The following is a 21,123-nucleotide window of genomic DNA, read 5'->3' as shown; positions in this document are numbered from 1 at the left end:
GTGTGAGATCTGGATCCAGAAATTGAATTGTGTTCATGACTGCAGCCGCTCACATTAAAACATCAAGTACTATAAATGTCAAGGAGACATTTTACACAGCAGGTATCGGGAAAATATTTAAAGGTTTCCACCTGTGAAGTTTGGTTTGTTTTCTAGAAAGAGAAACTTGCGGTTTTATAAATGTTTATGAATCCCCCCCAGGGACTCCGACCCAGAGAAACATCAACTGATGACGGAGCGAAAACAGAAAATGCTGGAAAATCTCAGCAGGTCTGACAGCATCTGTGGAGAGAGAACAGAGCTAACGTTTCGTGTCTGGATGTCTCTTCGTCAGATTCCAACATCCGCAGCAATTTGCTTTTAGGTGATAAGGGAACATTTGAAGTGGAATCTCCCCTCCAATATTGGGCGGAGTTTCTTCACACAGAGTGGGGAGAATGTGGAACTCGCTGTCACATGGAGTGGTTGAGGGAGAGAGAGTTGATACATTGACAGTTCTGCTCTCCCAGTCCCTGATAAAGTGGAAGCACATCACAGGGTGTGGGGGCAGGACTGTGGGACATGGGAAATGGGAGAGGGTAAAACGACATCCTATTGGGATTGAATCTGAAGAGTTTCCCCCAACACTCGCACTATTCCAGCAAGAAAAAACACAGGCTGTGAAGTTTTCCGATGGATCAGATTCATTAACAGGCATTTTTGTGAAGTTGGGAAAATGGCAGGTAGAGGTAGAGAGATCAGTGTGGGTTGGAAATCAATGTCTTGTTTTATTGCAGAGATATTGTCTGTGATTATGGTGTAACATGTTTCATATATCTGACAGTGTTGAGCATTGGGTATTATTGTTACTGCCTGGGCGTTAATCAGCTCCTGTGTGGAGAACAGGAAAGACAATCTGTCCTGGGGACATGGACTCCCCTTACACAGCCCAGAGGAATTTACTGACATTCATTTCAACACATGGAAAATCTGGGAAGCTTGTGTCATTGGCGACAATCCTCCCGCTGGATGGAATTCTCCTCGATTTTGGGAAATTCTCTCACCCATCATCAGCACTGCGGGTAGTTCTGTTTTCATCGTTAAAATCTGACCGGAGACAATCAGGAGTCAAATCATGCAGCAATTTTATACGTTAAAGTGTCGGAAAATGTGAATTCTCTCTGGGGATAGATATTCGGACCATTGTAACTTTCCAGGGTGACAAGGTGCGGAGCCCAGTGGCATTTTCTGACTGTCATTTCCGGCCAAAAAAATCTGGGAAGTTTCTGTCAGTTGTGTCAATCTCTCTACTTGACGGCTGCTCCTGTTCTTGTGAGCAATTCATTGCGGGTGCAGCCAGTTTCTGGGATGGGTTGAGACTCTGTGTGAACTCAAGTCTTTCATTGTTACAAAGCGCACCGCTGCCACCTGCTGACGGAATCACAGTGCTGCAGGGAAGCATTCCCCATTAAAAACGGCCCAAGAAATGGGGACTGTCTCTGAAGGTTCACAGATTCAAAGGACAGGTTAACCTCTTTCTGTGTTGTATCAGACTGGCATTGTTATTTATTCAGAACCTTGGATCTGATCAAATCCAAATTAACAAATCCCATTCAGTAAATCCCATTGTTTGATGAGATGTTCCCTGACTATTAGTGACAAAGATTATCAGGAGAATGTCACATTAATATTCACAATTCTGTGAGAAGGATTTACGCAGTAAAATTCTGCAATAACTGAATACATGCTGCTATATTTAGTTGGTTTAGAAACCCGCAATGAACATATTTAAGTATAAATTGTTGTGCTGATAGCGGGAGTAAACAACAGTAATCGTGGAGCACAAGTCTTTGGAGAACTCAGGAACTGAACAGGATCGCTGCAGGCCTGGTATCAAGACCCTGCCTTGTGTAAGTCAACTCCAATCTGCTGCACTCCCGGTTTGTCTGTTCATCTGATGAATATCGCAATGGGATTCATTCTGCCGGACGAAATGTTGGACACTGAGCTCTCCAAGGATTTCATTCAGACACCCCAGAGGATCACAGAGTCGCTCAACGCAATAAAATCAACTATGACCTCGATATGTTCCATCTAAGGTTCGTTCTGATATAATTATTATTCCTCATTCACTGAGATCACTGTTAACTGATTAACTATTTCTAAAAGGACATCGACAAGTCTCTCTTTCCAACAGCCGCTTATACACAGTTCTGGTAATGCAGTGTTCGTTGTTCCTGACAGGAATTAGGAATATTCCCATTCTGTCCTTTCCAGCCTTTCAGCCTCAGCATTGAATTCAGGAACTTCAGATTCTAACCACCGTTACCATTCTGCTGTAACCATTAACACTGCTCTGGAACCACCTTATGCTTCTTCACCAGTCCCATTCCCCATTCTCTTATACTTTGCACCGTTACACTTTCAGACATTTAACCTCTCCTGTCTTCCGCCATTTCATAGAGCTTTCCCCGTTGTTACTCTCCGTCCTTTTCCCTGACACTGTTCTTGCTGAGAAATTGTTTACTCTGTAAAATAGGAATGTTAGTAAGGTGTTGTTCATTTCCAGCCATTTCCCTCTGGCGCTCAGCACAAAGCCTAAGTACTCAGGCTCAGAACCTCCCGGCAATTCCTTCACCTCCGATCCCAGGTGGCTGTATTTGTGCCGTTTTAAGTCCCGCACAACTCAGTGCCTTGTATTCGTCTTCGTACCGCACTGTGACACCCACCACTGTAACTCTCTGATCGACCGTGCGTGTTGTGTCAGGTTTCCATAAGGAGCCGTCCTTGGCCACTAGTCTTGGCTCCTTGTAAGATGTTGAGCAGTACTTCCTGACATCTCGGTGTAGTTGTTGGAATCCCTTGCTGTGGTGTTTAATTTTTGCGTTCTTTACAAACGGGCAACAACCGAAATGTGGGCGATGGTTTTGTTTGCTGCCTCGCATCACTGATATGATTTGATACCGTTTGATATCTCCCCCTTGTTAGGGATGAACTTGTGGGATACAGCTTACTTCAAAAAAGTAAGTTGTTCATGAGACGAGATGGTTTCATTTGGAATGCTGTATTTATTTATCTGTCTGAGGTTTATTTGGGTGTTTCAGTTTGAAGGATGCTTGCGATTTCCTTATTGGTGTACCGGCATCCTGCAAATGTCGGCTCGAGTTCCCTCAGGAGTGTAACTTGCTCCGGGGTTCACTTACAGGCACAGATCCCCGGCTTAGAATTGACCTGAAGAGCTTCCAGGCGCTTCTGGTTGCGCAAAGCGACATGTATCTGCCTGTCGTGCTGGCTCAGCCCAGACCTGGTGGTGAAGCTGAGCTCGCACTCGCTGCTTTGGTATTCCCCGACTGTTACAGGTTACCTTTCTCCGCTACACTGAGGGCAGTGCCAGGCAATGGATTGATAGTCTCCTGTTTTACCGCAGAGCCAACACCTGGTTCTGATGTTTATAACCTGGGGCACTTTGGTCATGTGGATGTCGGAGAAGCCGATCGTGCGGAGGAGGGTGTTACAGGAGCCGCAGAACAACCCCATCAATGGGGGTAATGGGTGATCACCTCTCTGACTGTTGCTGGGTCATAATTCGGCTCGACAGTGACCCCTTCCATGAAGGTGGTCGTCTCGGATGTTTCTCCATTTGTGTCAATTGCCGCTCCATTGGCCGGAGTTCCCCTTCCCTTCTTGGAAACGCGATATTTCTTCTAAAAGGAGATTTGTGTTGTTACAAAGTTCGCATTTTCCGGTGGATGGGCCGTCCACTCTTCGATAACAGTGTCGACCGCCACTGGGTTGGCTGCCTCTCCTGCTCTGGGACCCGAACTCAGCTGCCAACAGGGCTGGTAGCAATGGGGGGGGTCTCAAGAGCTCCTCTTGGGTTGGAGTTACGGAAGATCTTGTTACTCGCTCCGGAGAGCTGGAACATGTGTGGCGGTGACATTGACATTTTGCACATTGCGCTGCTACAGACGCCACTGCGGGGAAGGTTGTTTATCCGGGACGGATCCCAGCCGCTCTGAACCATCAACAACGGGATTCCCATTCCTTGATACCATCTTGAGACTCAGCCTCTGATCCACGCAGATCGCGGCCGTCTCGTACTTTTCCCTAGTCGTTGAGTCCCTCAGTAGCGGATTACTGAGTTTACCAGCGGAAGCCAACGGGGAGGAGCGACTGTCGCTGTGGTCGCTAAAAACAGGAGAAAACTCCACAGAGACAGCTCGCCAGAATTCATTCTCCAGGGAAACCCGCCCAAGAGAGCCAGAGTTACTCCCGCCTGGGTTCGCGGGTTGTCTGGAACTCCAGCCAATATCGCAATGGGATTCCCTCTGCCGGGCAAAATGATGTGAGGGTCAACTCACTCTGCAAACTTCCTTGGACTCAACAGAGCGCCTCAGAGACAGCACTAAAAAAATCAATCACAAGCCTCGTGTTTCCCACCTAAAATATTTCTTTATATTTTAAATCGTTGACTCGGGTCACTGTTAACTCCTGACTTTCGGTCTATTACAAAGGAATTGGAATTTCAGAGCAAAGAATTCTCACTGTAAATAGACAGAAGCGCGGTGGCACAGTGGTTAGCATTGCTGCCTCACAGCGCCAGGGATCCGGGTTCAATTCCAGCCTCGGGTAACTGCCTGTGTGGAGTTTGCACGTTCTCGTGTCTGCGTAGGAATGCTCCAGTTTCCTCCCAAAGTCCAGCCGTAAGCGGGTTAGGTTGATTGGCCATGCTAAATGGCCCCTTAGTGTGTGATTAACAGGGTAAATACTTGGATAGGGCCTGCGTGGAATTGTTGCTGGCGAATGCTCGATGGGCCGAATAGCCTCTTTCTGCAGTGCAGGGATTCTGTGATTCTATTCAATGATCCTATAAAGGGTCTTGGTGAGTCGGCAGCTGTTATTAAGATGTGGAGATGCCGGCGTTGGACTGGGGTGGACACAGTAAGAAATCTCAGAACACCGGGTTAAACTCAAACTTATTTGGAATCACGAGCTTTCGGAGCGCTGCTCCTTCACCTGTTGGACTGTAACCTGGTGTTGTGGGACTTCTTACTGAGAAATAAGAGTTCCGGCATCCGTCTAATACTTGTGAACAGAACGGAACAAGTTAGTCGGTTTCCTGACTTTCCTCTATTCCGGTGGCGGTTCTGTTATGTTACGAGATGTGGGGATTATTCTAACTGGCGTCCTTTCCCAATCCTTACCCCATTCCCTTATTCCTTCCGGCCTTGTCTGTGACTCTGTTGTTGGATAATTTTCTGTCGGTCAATAACACAGTTTTCACCTTGAATGACAGTGAAATTAATGGATCATCTCCCTGTCTGTTTCAGTGTTTTCTGAATGTTGTCTGTATTTGTGATGGGGACACGGGTTTGGGTGTGCGTGAGGTGTGAAGTGTGTCTGATTATGTATCCAGTTCCCGCAACAAATCTTTGCGTTCAAATCACCTCCCTTGGCCTCGCTGCTCCCTATCTTTGTAAACTCCTCCAGCCCGATAACTTATTAAGATCTCTGACCTGCTCCAATTCTGCCTCTTGTAAACCTTGATTCCCTTTGCTCCAACATTGGTGGCTGTGTCTTCAGCTGCCCCGGCCCTAAGGCCGCGGTTCCACTAAAACCTCCCGACCTCTCTCCCCTCTTTTAAGATACTCTTTGAATATTGAGATTGACGCCGTTTTTCGATAACTGGTAAATAGGTTTGTCTCTGTGGCTCAAATCAACTTTTGACAATTACTTTAATAATTATTTTGTGGGCAGCATCAGGACTGTATTTAATTGAACCCTGGTTAATCCACTGTAACCATGCCTTACACGTCAGACTGGGGATAATCTGATGATTTTTCCTGTGTTTTGAGCAGGAATGATATGAACAGAGGAATAACCAGATAAAGAGCGCAATGTAACGTTGCATTGTGTTTGTCAATCAGTGTGTGTGACGTGTGAATGGAGCTGGTGAATCAGTGACACTCAGGATCACAGAATGTGGTTGGAAAGCTGAATCAGCTGAATTTGGGACGTTGTCTCTTTCTAAACCCGGGGCTCCGCGTTCTTTCCCTGGCTCCCCTCCCCAACACGCGCTTCCCATCACGTGATGCCGTGCTGAGTCAAGCCCCTCCCCCTGCCCCCGCTGACGCTGTCTGATCTTCCAATCAGAGCCGCGCCTCTTCCCGCGCTCTGACCTTGGGTGGGAGGTCAGAGCGCGGCTGCTCCTCGCGCTCTGGGCGGAGCTTTTCCTCCCGCGCGCCCGCTTTCCCCCCTCAGCCGCCCAGAGCCGCATCATGGGCGCTCATTCAACTCCTCCTTTCATATGAGGCCAAAACTTTCTCAAGGGATGTCTAGTTTCACTCAATTCCGTGGCCTCCTGAGAGTTTGCAAAGAGGCTGCCGTGAGATGCGGAGCCCAGTGCGCCTGAGGAAGCCGAACTGAACATCTCCCCCAGCCAGAGCAAAGAGCTGAATTCCAGAGGTGGAGTGAGAGTGACTGCCCTGAACATCATGGCAGCATTTCACCCAGTGTGGCATCAAGGAGCCCCAGCGAATACTTTTTACTGGATGCTAATACATGTGACAATAATGAACCAAATTAAGGGTTATGGGGAGAAGGCGGGAAAGTGGAACTAAGCCACGTCAGATCAGCCATGATCTTATTGAATGGCGGGGCAGGCTCGAGGGGCTAGATGGCCTACTCCTGCTCCTATTTCTTATGTTCTTATGATATGCCGAGTTCCGCCCCCGAATACCATCTGATTGACAGGACATCTAACCAATCCGCTTCGGGGATCTGTAGAAACCCGCCCGAAACCCTCTGACTGACAGCGGTCTTCACTAATTACAGTTCAGAAAACCAGGAGACAGCTATTTCCCGCACAGAGGGACGAGAGATGCAGCCAATCACCTCCAATTTCCGCAAACCCCTCTTCCTTCAGATGAGTGACAGGCGCTCCGGTCACTCCACCTCCCCAATTGGCAGAGGTCCCGACCCCGTGAGTCTCAATGACAGCGGGTAGGGCGATTCGGCTTCCGGGATAACAGGAATCCCGCCTTTCTCAGTCTGAGTGACGGCAGCGCTGAGCAGTCGGCCTCCACATGCCGCAGATCGGCTCCCTGAAGTCACTCTGACCAATCGGCTTCCCCACTGCTCGGAAACCCGCCCGGTAATCGGAAGACACAACAACCACTCGTCTTACGGAACACTTGAAATCCCGCCTCTCTCACGATGACTGACAGTCAGGTTGACCAATCGCCCCTCAGATTCCCCAAAAATAGGTCTTCTGGTTCAGAATGATAGGATCGAGAACCAATCGCCTTCTAAGCTTCATGAACCCCGCTTCCCTCAGTCTCAGTGACCAGGCCAATTCCGATGCCAAGATCACCCGCTTCTTCTCTGATTGACAGTTATAGCGACCAATCGACAGTCCCTCCCTGAACCGCCCCCTCAATGTAAATGACAGCCACACTGACCCATCGGCTTGTCTAGTCCCCGGAACCCCGCCTCCCTCACTCAGAGTGACAGGAGCACCGACCAGTCGGCTTCTGTATTCCCCGGAATCCCGCCTCCTTCACTCAGAGTGACAGGAGCTCCGGCCAGTCGGCTTCTCCATTCCCCGGAATCCCGCCTCCTTCACTCAGAGTGACAGGAGCTCCGGCCAGTCGGCTTCTCCATTCCCCGGAATCCCGCCTCCTTCACTCAGTGACAGACACAAACAACATGTTGAGTTTCTGCTTCTTGGATTGGATGATGAACTGTGGAATCTTTGAGAAAAACTGTTTCTATTCCAGCGGTTCTCAGATTGCTTTGTTTGAAGAATCATTTTACAAATGTAATCATGGAGCCCCCAGTGTAAATTATAATTCTATATAATAACCACAATACGAACCGGTTCCATCAGTTTACAGATGGCAGGAGGCAGGGAGACGGTGTGAAATTATGGGATGGATCTGTTATCGACCTTTAATCCCGCAGATTGTCAGCGGCTCCGAGTTTTTCCCGTCGAAATTCCATCTCGGACTGAAGATGGGAAAGATTCTCTCACTGAAAGTGTGGGTGGAAGTGTGGAGATGGGACATGTTGTCCGCACTGTAAAAGGACACCTGTCCACCCTGATAGTCCAGAAAAACTCCGATCTTCCAGGAATTCACATTCGAGGTGGTGGTGGTGGTGGTGGTCGGGGGGCGGGGGGTGGAGGAGGGCGGTGGTGGTGGTGGTCGCGGGGGGGTGGCGCTTGTGAGGGGGAGGTGAGGACAAAATAGCGTCTTCCATACTCCAGTCCCACAGCCCAGAATCCGGACTCAGGGCTCAGGTCTATTCCTCCTTTCCTGTTCATAGACTCCCGGACCACTCCTACAATCCACCTCCTTCACCCCCACCTCCGCCTCCCAGTAATGTCTCCCTAATGTGAATCTCTCTGATCCCAGGACATATTCCGAGGGTTCAAATCTTTCCAGGTTGTCTCCGAGTCTCACAATGGTCCAGTCCTCAGTCAGGATGAGCCAGGGCTTCGCTGTGTTCGGATCCAGAGTGAGAAAGGCTGGAGCTGGAGGAATTTTAAAATAACAGACTTAGTGATTTAGAGAAAGGGTGTGGGGAGAGGAGGGAGTGTGAGAAATGAGGAAGAGAGGTTTTGAGGGGGAGAAGAGAGGAAATGAGAGGGAGGGGAGCATGAGACCAGGAATGGTGAGCGGTGGAAGGGAGAGAAATGTGGAGCGAACAGAAGGGAGAGGCAAGGAAGTGTCGAGAGGGGGTTGACAGGGTTATAGGGAGGGGGAAAGAGAAGGAGGTAGAATGGTACAGTTGAGATAAGAGAAAACAGCTCAGCAGTGAAAGGGAGTGGAGGGAGCTAGAGTGTAAAGAGGGAAATGGAGAGCAGGATGAGGGGGAGGTCAGATGCGATTGGGAATGCTTGTTTGTGGAAGCAAGAGAAACAATGAGATGAGATTGGGGTAGTGGGTGAGAACCACAGGGCAGTATATAGAGAGCAACTGAGTGGCAGATAGTGTCGGATGTTGTGACATAATAAGATGGGAGGTACAGGGTTTGGCATGGCAGGGAGAGTGGAAGAGTGTGCGTAAGAGAGAGAGTAGAAGGGTGAACACAAAAGCGGAAGACTGTAAGAAAGAAGGGCAAGTGGTGCGAACAGGACCTTGGGAGGAACAACATGATGGTGTATGAGAGAGAGAGTGCGAGAGAGGAGAAAATGTGTAAAAGAGGACCGGAAAGAAATAGGACAGGGAAAAATGTGGTGGAGAGGGAAACAATAGAGAGAGAGATGGGATGGTGAAGGGAAGAGGTATAGCAGTATGATGAGGAAAGGGAAAAGGATAGTATGCAAAGGTAGAGAGAGAGCAGGGAGGAACTAAGAGTGAGTGTGTGGAGACTCGGGATAGAGAATGGGAAGAACAGATTCTTGCAAGTTAGGGTGAGGGAGTGATTGTGGAGAATGGGAGAGAGAGATTGAGGTAAGAAAGAGAGAGGAAGCTAAATCGGGCAAGAGAAGGGCATAGTGGGAGGTGAGTGCCGGGGGGAAAAATAAGACAGCATCGGTGTAGGGAAAGATGGGTGGAGAAGGAGAGAGTTGAGTAGAAGGAAGTGAGAGAAAGCGAGTGGATAGAGGGGTGGTGGGGAGGTAGAATTTAAGAGAGGGAAGACAGATAGTGAGAAAGAGAGTGGGGGGAAAGGTCAAGGTTGAGGAGTGAGGGAAGAAAGAGGGAGGAGAGAAAGCTGCAGGGAGATCGGGTGGGAAGCGATATTTCCATGAAGCAGTACGTAGATGTCACCGCACAGGTTGTACACAATGTGAGCCTGTAAGATGCCAAATAATATTTAAATTACAGGAACACAAACATTAGGAACAGGAGTAGGCCATTCAGTCCCTCCAGGCTGCTTCTGTTGGGGACAGAAGTGGGCAAATGGGGTCATGCAAACAGGGATATTTCAGATATCTGTGAGGACATAATCAGCATGAGAGGCTAAGTACCTAACTAAGAAGGAGGACCTCAAAGGTAATAATCTCTGGATTATTACCTGAGCTGCAAATTGGCAGAGGGAATTGCAGATTGCAGAGATGAATGTTCCAAGACTGGTGTGGGAGGAGTGCCTCTCGATCATGGGCATTGTACCAGTTTTGGGGATGGTAAGGTTTTATTGTTTGAATGATCTACACCTAAACTATGCTGAGATGAGTGTTCTTGCAATTCACTTAACGAGGGAAGTAAAGAGGGCTTCAAACTAAACATCGAGAGAGAGGGATCAACCTTGAGTAGTTGTGGCAAATCCAGAGGTAGATTCAAGGCAAGAAAATCCCGAAAGGATGATCCACCATCTGTGGTTAACTAAAGAAGTTAAAGCGAACATTAAATTTAAGGAAAAATCATATAATTGTGGGAAGATGAGTCGCAACTCAGATGACTGAACAGAATGTGTAGAAAGGCAGAGATCCAGCCCTTGCAATTGTGTAGCAGCTTCAAAGTAGATAGCCAGTGTACTCATATAGGCAAAAATCTCACACCTGAAGACTCAATACAAATTTGATCTTCCATTGGATTGCGATGCTCCGCTCAGAGGAACAGAATATTCTAATCACTGATCTTAATCGACCACTGGAAATTCCCATCAGAAATCAGGTAAGCAGTTTGTTCCCTCAGTTTCTTGCCCAATATTTACACTGAAACAACATCATCAAACTTCATCATTATGCTGTTTCTGGGAGCTTGCTCTTTGGAAATTGTTTTTTACATTTCCTGCATTACAGCAGTGATTGTTCCGCAAACATATTCACTGGTTCTGAAGGAATTTGCGTCACACTGTGGGAGTGAAGGCAGTTTTTAATGATTTCTCTGTGACCAGCAGGTGATTTGTCTTTCTCACTGCTGCTCGACCCTCCTTGCTCTCTCTCATCCCCACTGAATGATCATGCATCCTACGGCCCCGAGTCAACAGAGTTGGGAGGAGGATTTCTTGTCTCCTGTTCCCTCCTCAGGAGCCACAGAACATTATCCCACACTGCAAACCAGTGGGAAACTGGACTATGATATTGTTCTTAAAATCAGCTCTGAGAATGGATTGGGTTTCTGATCAAATTCACAGACTGAGCGGTGCGTTCACTGGTTCATTACCTCACTGGAGTCACTCAAAAACTCAACCTCACTCATTCCAAACTGCCTTGTCACCCTCCCTATTCTAGATTTAAAGCTACACCTACTTCAATCTCGATTCTGGATGTTTGCAATCTCCCTTTCATTCTGAAGCATGAATATTTCAGTAAGATCACCACACTCCCTCCTTTATCCAGCACAGACTCGCAGTTTCTACAGCCCCCTCCTCTTGATTAATGAGTCGAATTCCACCAAACCGAATATCTGCCGTTTAACATTTGCTCTCTAATATCTTTACCTCTTCCTGATAAAAGATGATAAAAACTACTTCCTAGAATGACAGACGAGACGAGACAGATCCCTTCACTGCTTTGACACACAGTGCTAATGGCTTGAGACACTTCCCCAGAGGAACCACAGAAAGAGAAATATGAAAGAGAAACCTCGCACAACCCTCCTATATCGCCCACCATGAACCTTATGGTTATGCCCCTTAATAACAGCTACATCCACCTGAGGAAATAGTCTCTGAACGTCCACTCTATCTATTCCCCTCATCATCTTATAAACCTTTCGTAAGTCGCCTCTCATCTTCCTCCACTCTTAAGAGAAAAGTCCCAGCTCCCTCAACCTTTCCTCGTAAGTTTTACCCTCCAAACCAGGCAGCATCCCGGTATATCTCCTCTGCACTCTCTCCAATGCTTCCACATCCTTCTTATAGTGAGGTGACCAGAACTGCACACAATGATCCAAATGTGGTCTCACCAAGGTCCTGTACAGTTGCAGCATAACCCCCACTACTCTTAAACTCAACACCCCCCCCCCACCACCACCATTAATAAACACGAACACACTGTAGATCTTCTTTATGACTCTATCCACTTGAGTGGCAACCTTCAGAGATCTGTGGACATGAGCCCCAAGATCTCTTTGTTCATTCACATTCCTCAGAACCATGTCGTTGGCCTTATAAACCACATTCAAATTTGATCGACCAAAACGAATCACCTTGCACTTATCAGGGTTAAATGTCATCTGCCGTTTTTTTCGGCCCAGCTTTGCATCCTATCAATGTCTCTTTGCAGCCTACAACAGCCTTCCACCTCATACACTACTCCACCAATCTTGGTGTCATCAGCAAATCTATTGACCCAACCTTTAGCCCCCTCCTCCAAGTCATTGATAAAAATCACAAAAAGCAGAGGATTCAGCACTGATCCATGTGATATACCGCTGGTAACTGCCTTCCAGTCTGAAACTTTTCCATCCAACACCACCCTCTGTCTTCTATGACATAGCCAGTTACTTCTCCAAACGGCCAAATTTCCCTCTATCCCAGATCTCCTTACTTTCTTCATGAGCTGACCATGGAGAGCCTTATCAAACACCTTGCTAAAATCCATGTATAAGACATCAACTGCTCTATCTTCGTCCACACATTAATTACCTCTTCAAAGAATTCAATCAAATTTGTGAGGCAAGACTTACCCATAACGAATCCGTGGTGACTATACTGGATTAAGCTGCATCTTTCCAAATGGCCATAAATCCTATCCCTCGGGACCTTTTCCATTGACTTCCCAACCACCAAAGTAAGACTAACCGGCCTATAATTATCAGGGTCATTCTTATTCCCTTTCTTGAACAGAGGAACAATATTCGCCACTCTCCAGTCCTCTGGCACTATCCCCATAGATATTGAGGACCCAGAGATCAAAGCCAAAGGCTCGGCAATCTCATCCCTTGCCTCTCAAAGAATCCTAGGATATGTCCCATCTGGCCCAGGGGATTTATTGACCCTCAGGTTTTTCAGAATTGCCAATACATCTTCCCTCAGAACATCTACCTCCTCCAGCCTATCAGCCTGTATCATCCTCTCATCCTCAAAAACATGGTCCCTCTCCTTGGTGAACGCTGAAGAAAAGTATTAGTTCATCGCCTCTGCTATCTCTTCTGACTCCATGGCCAGCCCTAACCTCATCCTGGTCATTCTTTTATTTCTCACATAAGAGTGAAAAGCCTTGGGGTTTTCCTTGATCCGCTCCACCAAGGATTTCTCATGCCTCCTCCTGGCTCTCCTAAGCCCTTTTTTAACCTCATTTTTTGCTACCTTGTAACCCTCAAGTGACCCAACTGAACTTTGTTTTCTCATCCTTACATACGATTCCTTTTCCCTCTTGAGAGGACATTCAACCTCTTTTGTGAACCATGGTCCCCTCATTTGGCCATTTCCTCCCTGCCTGACAGAGACATAACTATCAAGGACATGCAGTATTTGTTCCTTGAACAAGCTCCACTTTTCATTTATGCCTTTCCCTGACAGTTTCTGTTCCCAGTTTCTTATGCTCCCTAATTCTTGCCTAATCGCATCATAATTACCCTTCCTTCAATTACAAACGTTGTTCTGTCGTATGGCACTATCCCTGTCCATTGCAATAATGAAAGACACCGAATTGTGGTCACTATCTCCAAAGTCCTCTCCCACAAACAAATCTAACACTTGGTCCGGTTCGTTACCCAGTACCAAGTCCAATGTGGCCCCACCACTTGTCGGCCTATCCACATATTGTGACAGGAAACTCTCCTGCACACACTGTACAGAAACTGCCCAATCCGAACTATTCGACCTATAAAGGCTCCAATCAATGTTTGGAAAGTTAAAGTCACCCACGACAACTACACTGTGACCTCCACACCTATCCATAATCTGTTTTGCAATTTCTTCCTCCACTTCTCTATTGATATTTGGGGGCCTACAGAAAACTCCTAAAAACGTGACCGCTCATTTCCGATTTCCAACTTCAGTCCATATTACCTGAGGAGGCAGATTCCCCTCGAACTGCCTTTCAGCAGCCGCTAAACTATACTTGATTAACAATGCTACTCCTCCTCCTCTTTTACCACCTTCCCTACTCTTACTGAAACATCTATACCCGGAAGTTCCAACAACCATTCCTGTCCCTGTTCTAACCGTGTCTCCGTAATAGCCACAACATCGTAGCCCCAAGTCCCAATCCACGCTCCAAGTTCACCTATCTTATTCTGTGTGCTCCTTGCATTGAAGTAGACAAACTTCAGCCCACCTTCCTGTCTGCCTGTACACTCGTGCGACCTTGATACCCTCCTCAGTACCTCACTACACTCAACACTGGCTTCTGGACCACAGCTCGTTTTCCTATCCCCCTGACAAATTAGTTTAAATCCCCTCCAAAGAGCCGTGGCAAATTCCCTCCCAGGATATTGGTGCCCCACTGGTTCAGGTGCAAACCGTCCTGTTTGTACAGGTCTCACCTTCCCCAGAATGTGCTCCAATTATCCATGAAACCCTCCCTCCTACACCATCCCTGTAGCCACGTGTTGATCTGCACTCTCTCCCTGTTCCTCAACTTGGTAGCACGTGGCACTGGCAACAAACCAGAGATGACAACATGGTTTGTCCTGACTCTCAGCTTCCACCCTAGCTCCCTAAATTCCTGTTTTAAATCCCCGTCCCTTCTCTTACCAAGTTGTTGGTACTGATATGTACCATGAGTTGTGAACTGTTCCCTCTCCCCCTTAAGGATCCTGAAAACACGGCCTGAGAAGTCACGGACTCTGGCGCCCAGGAGGCAACATACCATCCATGAGTCTCTTTCGTTGCCACAGAACCTCCTATCTGTCCCTCTAACTTTCGAGTTCCCAATAACTATTGCTCTCCTGCTCCCCTCCCCCGCCCCCCACCCCCTTCCCTTCTGAGCCACAGGGACGGACTCAGTGCTGAAGATCCGGTCGCCGCGGCTTACCACTGGTAGATCGTCCCCCTCAACAGTATCCAAAGCAGTAGACTTGTTGCCGAGGGGAAAGACCACAGGGTATCCCTGTACTGACTGCTTCCTCCCAGCCCTTCTCACTGTCACCCATCTATCTTCATTCTTCGCAGTAACTACATCTCTCCTTTCCTCGCGCTAATCCAGCACGGAAAACCACAGGCTGTGAAGTTTGGCGATGGATCAGATTCATTTACAGGCAGGTAGAGGCAGAGAGATCAATGTGGATTGGAAATCAATGTCTTGTTTTATTGCAGAGATATTGTCTGTGATTCTGGTGTAAAATGTTTCATATATCTGACAGTGTTGAACATTGGGTTTTATTGTTACTGCCTGGGTGTTAAACAGCTCCCTGTGTGGAGAACAGGAAAGATAATCTGTCCTGGGGGACATGGGCACCCCTTACACAGCCCAGCGGAATTTATTAACATTCATTTCAACACATGGAACATCTGGGAAGTTATTGAATTTGGAATTTCTGTCATTCTGAGCGGATTAAATTCTCCTCAATTTTGGAAAATGCCTTCACCCTCGGCAGCACCACGGAGAATTCTGCCATCATCGTTAAAATGTGAGCGAGGACTTTCGGCAGTCAAATCATGAAGTAATTTTTCACATCAAAGTGTCGGAGAAGTGTGGAATTCTCCCTCATCTCGGGATAGATATTGGGAATATTGTGATCTTCCAGAGTATCAAGTTGAGGTGCTCAGTGGAATATACTGACTTTAATTTCAACTCAAGGAAAAGCTGGAAGTTTCTGTCATTTGTGGCAACTCGGGGCTCCTGTCCTTGTCAGTAATTAATTCATTGCGGGTGCAGTAAGTTTCTGGGATGAGTTGAGATTTTGTGTGAATTTAATTTTTCACTGTTACAAAAGTGCACCGCTGCCGCCTGCTGACAAAACTCATTCCACCAGGTAAACTCAAAACAACAGCCAGGATTTATCACTCCCTCCTTTGGCTCCGGGTACTGGGCATGTTCATATCATCAGCAATGTTTCCAAAGGATGGAAGGTGCCCATTGGGAACTTTCGTTCGGCAGGGGCCGGATTAACTTGGAGACAGAGGAGACAGTTTCAAGTGATGCTGGAAATCCTCTGACAACATCGGTCACCAAATGCAATTATGTATTAAAGATAGTCCACCAGTCAGGAATGTGATGGAATACGCTCCACTTTCTTGGTTGAATGCAGCTCCAAAAAGACCCCATATACCATCCAGGACAAAACAGACACTTGACTGGCACTTCATCCACAAACAGTCACTCCATCCACCATTCGTGCACAGTCGCAGCAGTGTGTACCGTCGACAAGATGCGCTGCAGAAATTCACCAAGGTTCCTTCAGCAACACCTTCCAATCCCATGACGACTACCACCTTGAAGGACAAGTGCAGCAGACACATGGGAAAGCTACCTGCTGGAGGTTCCTCTCCAAATCACTCAACATCCTGACTTGGAAATGCATCGCAGTTCCTTCACTTTCACTTGATGGAAATCATATCCTGGAACCCCCCTCCCGAACAGCACAGGGGTGTACCTCGCCTTCAGGGACTGCAGCCGTTCAAGAAGGCAGCTCACCACTTTCTCAAGGGGTATGAGGGATTAGAAATAAATACTGGTCTAAACAGAGGCATCCACATCCTATTAATCAATTAAAAATATAGTTAGGACTCAGGAAATGGAAATATGTTCCTAATTTGATTCATAGACAGAATTGAGATCATATTGTGCTCCTGAGTCAGCACAACTACCGTCCAACCTCTTTCCCCCTATACTTTTCTAAGTACGTTACACTCTGAACTTTTTAATGCCTGCCATGTTTTTCTGTAGCCATGACTCTAGTCTCCATTCTATCCAATTCCCATATGATTGTCTCCAGTTCTCGTCTTAATACAGATTCTGATCCAGTAACTGAATTCAAAGATGGATTCCACATACCCCATAAATCCTCCAAATTGTCCTGTCACCGAGATACCAAAGACCAGATGTTGTGCTTCAAAGAAAGATAATTTATGCCTACAAAATATCAAACTATTTCCCAGTACACAGACTTTTTGAGCAAACAAATCCTATCCACCCGAATAAACATGGTCCAGTCCTGGATGGAATTAACAGCAGCGATAATCGCACAATCCAAAACACAATCACTTGTAAATTCGGCGATACCTCTGCAGGTTGGATGAATAAGTGAATTTCATCTCAAATAGAGACAGGTGAACGGCTTCTCTCCGGTGTGAACTCTCTGATGTATCAACAGGTCGGAAAAACGAGTGAATCTCTTCCCACACACGGAGCAGTTGAATGGTCCCTCCCCAGTGTGAGTGCATTGGTGTCTGAAGTTGGCCACAAGGAACCACTAAGGTAACAATCTCCAGAATAGCCCCCGTGTATTTCTGAGTACGGAAAGGGCGTAGGGTAGATGGATGGTCGGCTGTAAAGACAGTGTAGCAAGTAGGCTTTGGAATCCTGAGAAATTTGAAACTTGTTCAGACCGGAAGGTTACAGACGACTAAGGTAAATATTGTGGGGCGATTTGGAAGTAAAATTGAAGAGGGGCAAAATAAGGAATGTAAAGAGTTACGAGAGACTATGGTGTTAACATAGAAATAATGGCAATTAAAAGGGTTAAGTAAGCGAAAATGCAATAGCTTCTAAAATTGGGTTTTTTGTAAATGTCTGTGAACATGTGGAATGTGAGATATCCTCCCCACTGATTGTACCCGATCCCAAAATCATCCCTTTTACTATTCAACCAGCATGCTAACCAGATTTTGTTAATACATGTCCAAAACGTAAATGAGGAATATCTGCGATCATCAAAGCATAACTTTATATTGGCTATGTCTTTCCAGTTTTAAACAATTTCATTACTTGAATTTTAGTACTTGTTGCAAGGCAAAAATTGTATCAAACATTTGGATTTTCAATCATCTTCCAACCCTGACACCCTTTCCATGGCCTCATCACATTCACTGCGCATGCGCGGGTAGACTTTCAATTAGGGCGGGAGTCACACTGAACAATTCAATGAGCCATCATGGTTTCAATTCAGACCCTTTATTCTGGAACTCAACAACTCATTGGAGATTGGAATAATGAAAGGGAATCTCGTTGAAATATATCGGATTCCAATGGGGCTTAACAGGGTAAATGCTGAGACGGTGTTCTCTCTCGAGGGAGAGTCCAGGACCAGAGGGAATTGTCTCAGAATAAAGCGGTGCTAATTTAAGACTAAGGTGAGGAGGATTTTTTTCCTCTGGGTGTTGTGAGTCTTTGATACTCCTTGCCGCAGAAAGCTGTGGGGCCAGAGTCGTTGCTTATATTTAAGGCTAAGAAAGATTCTTGATCATTAAAGTAATCATGGGTGATGGGGAAAGGGCGGGAAAGTGGACACTGAGGAATGTCGGGCCAACTATGATCCTATTGAGAGGCGGAGCAAGCTCAACGAACTGAAGAGCCCACTCCTGTTTCTGTCTGTTATGGTCGAATTAGTTCCTGCAGCACCGAGGTTCCGTCAGCAGGTGGCAGCGGTGCGCTTTGTAACAATGAAAGACTTGAGTTCACACAGTGTCTCAACCCATCCCAGAAACTTATGCACCCGCATTACATCGCGATACCCCTCTGTTTGTGAGCAGTGTTGGAAGACAAAGCAGGTACTTCACACAGAGCAAGTTCTCGCAGATAAAAACAAATAAAATGAATTGCTAGTTAACCTCTTTGTATCGGCGCTGTTTGAGAGAGGAATCTTGTTCAGGACACAGCTTTAACTCTCCTGCTTCTCTTTACCGTGGCATTTAAACATAATTCAAAGCAGACAAGACCTTGGTCAACATCTCACCGAAAGAGCAGCACATGTGTTGATTAGCACACGGAATTAACAGTCGGGGAATAGAGATGGATATCCAGCCTCTCGAGCCCTTGCGACTATTTAAATCAAGTTTGCATTGTCTGTACAGAATCGTGATGTTGTCGGTGGTGGAAAAGTTGGCGACATTGGAGAGACTAAACACAAATTGGGTGATATCTTTGCAGAACACCTTCGTCCTGTCCGTAAGCTTGACCCTGAGCTTCCAGTGCCTGTTATCATGAGCTATGAGGAGAGGCTGAGTAAACTAGGCTTGTACTCGTTAGAGTTTAGAAGAATGAGGGGAGATCTCATTGAGACGTATAAAATGATGAATGGGATGGATAGCATAGAGGTGGAGAGACTCTTCCCGCTCAGAAAGGACAGTAGGACCAGAGGACACAGCCTCAAGATAAAGGGGGGGCGGTTTAGAACGGAGTTGAGGAAGAACTTCTTCACTCAAAGGGTGGTGAATCTCTGGAATTCTCTGCCCGTTGAAGTGGTGGAGGCTGCCTTGCTAAATATTTTTAAGACGCGGGTTGATAGGTTTTTGATAAGAGAGGGGATTAAGGGTTATGGGGAGAGGGCGGGAATGTGGAACTGAGATACGACAGATCAGCCGTGATCTTATTGAATGGCGGGGCAGGCTCGAAGGGCTAGATGGCTTACTCCTGCTCCTATTTCTTATGTTCTTAATTGTCCGCCCCATTTCCTCTCTCACCTTACTGCCCTCGGCATCCTGCTCTGTTCCAATAAAGCCCAACTTAAGCTGGAGAAATAGCTTCTGATATTTCCATTGGACATTTTACACCTTCTGAATTCAGCTTTGAGTTAATCAATTTCAGATTAAAATCTCAGTTTCCGTTTTGTTTTGCATTTTTATTGGCTTTGTTTTCAGACGGCAGCTGTTGGTGATGATTCAGATCTGCTCATTTATACCTCCGCAAGAAGCCTCACAACACCAGGTTAAAGTCCAACATGTTTTTTTGGGAGCAAACGCCACTGGCTTTTGGAGCGCTGCTCCTTGGTCAGGTGAGTGGGAGTTCTGTTCACAAACAGGGCATATAAAGACACAAAGTTAGTTTACAGAATAATGATTGGAATGCGAGTCTTTACAGGTAATCAAGTCTTAAAGGTCCAGACAATGTGAGTGGAGAGAACATTAGCACAGGTTAAAGAGATGTGTATTGTGTCCAGCCAGGACAGTTAGTGAGATTTTGCAAATCCAGGCAAGTCGTGGGGGTTGAACATGAACCCAAGATCCCGGTTGAGGCCATCCTCATGTGTGCTGAACTTAGCTATCAGCCTCTGCTCAGAGGCTCTGCGTTGTCATGTGTCGTGAAGGCCGCCTTGGAGAACACTTACCCGAAGATCAGAGGCCGAATGCCCGTGACGGCTGAAGTTTCCCCAACAGGAAGGGAACTGTCTTGCCTGGTGATTGCTGAGCGGTGTTCATTCATCCGTTGTCGTAACATCTGCCATGTCTCGTAATTTGGTACCATGTAATTCTGTAAATTGACTTTGTGTCTTTATATGATCTCCCACTCACCTGACGAAGGAGCAGCACTCTGAAAGCTGGTGGCGTTTGCTACCAAATAAACCTGTTGGACTTTAACCTGGTGTTTTGAGACTTCTTACTGTATTTACCCGAGTCCAACGCCAGAATCTCTACATCATTTATACTTCCTCCAGACACTAATTGCACTTGCCCCATTTCCAACCCCTTTTATTTCTCACCGTCATCCCTTTTGTCATTTAATCACTACCGTTTTCCACCCTATCACAGACCTTCCTTTTTGTTCTATTCTCCATTTCCCTTCCTCTGTACTTGGTTTAAACCTGTTACATCATGGGGCCAGATATCAAACCTCGTCAGGGAGCGGCTGCAGTTTGTCTCTGATTCTCACACTGGTCCTGTCCTCAGACAGGATGAGCCGGGGATGCGCTGAGTTCGGATCCGGAGTTGGAGGGGCCGAAGTTCAAGAACAAAACCAAGAATCCAGAATCAGATTCCAACACATGGACGCTGACAGCAGCCCGCTTTACCTCACCAGGAACTCCCTGACTTCTCCAGTGGCTCTGAATTGTCACAACATATGTCAAACATCTGGTGCTAGTTCAGCAGAAATTTCTACAATTGAAAAATGAGGCGGCCAAATCCGATTTTAATCTCCACCAAAAACTCCAATCGTCTGTCCAACAATTTCTTATACTGATCCAAACTCTTCTGCAACCGAGGTGAACTTCTGACCTCACATTCATTCCCTTACCCAAGGAAATTCCAGTTCTAACATCGCTTGTGTCTGTGTGGCCTCAGCTCACCACCTGTTGCAAATGTCTACAGTCTTCAACATTAATAGCCCACTCTGAAACCATATGGCCCATCTTCCGTCAATTTCGATGA

Source organism: Carcharhinus amblyrhynchos, chromosome 9 (assembly GCF_965287045.1).
Source record: "Carcharhinus amblyrhynchos chromosome 9, sCarAmb.v2.hapA, whole genome shotgun sequence".
NCBI lineage: Eukaryota > Metazoa > Chordata > Chondrichthyes > Carcharhiniformes > Carcharhinidae > Carcharhinus > Carcharhinus amblyrhynchos.
This window is presented reverse-complemented; position numbering follows the sequence as displayed.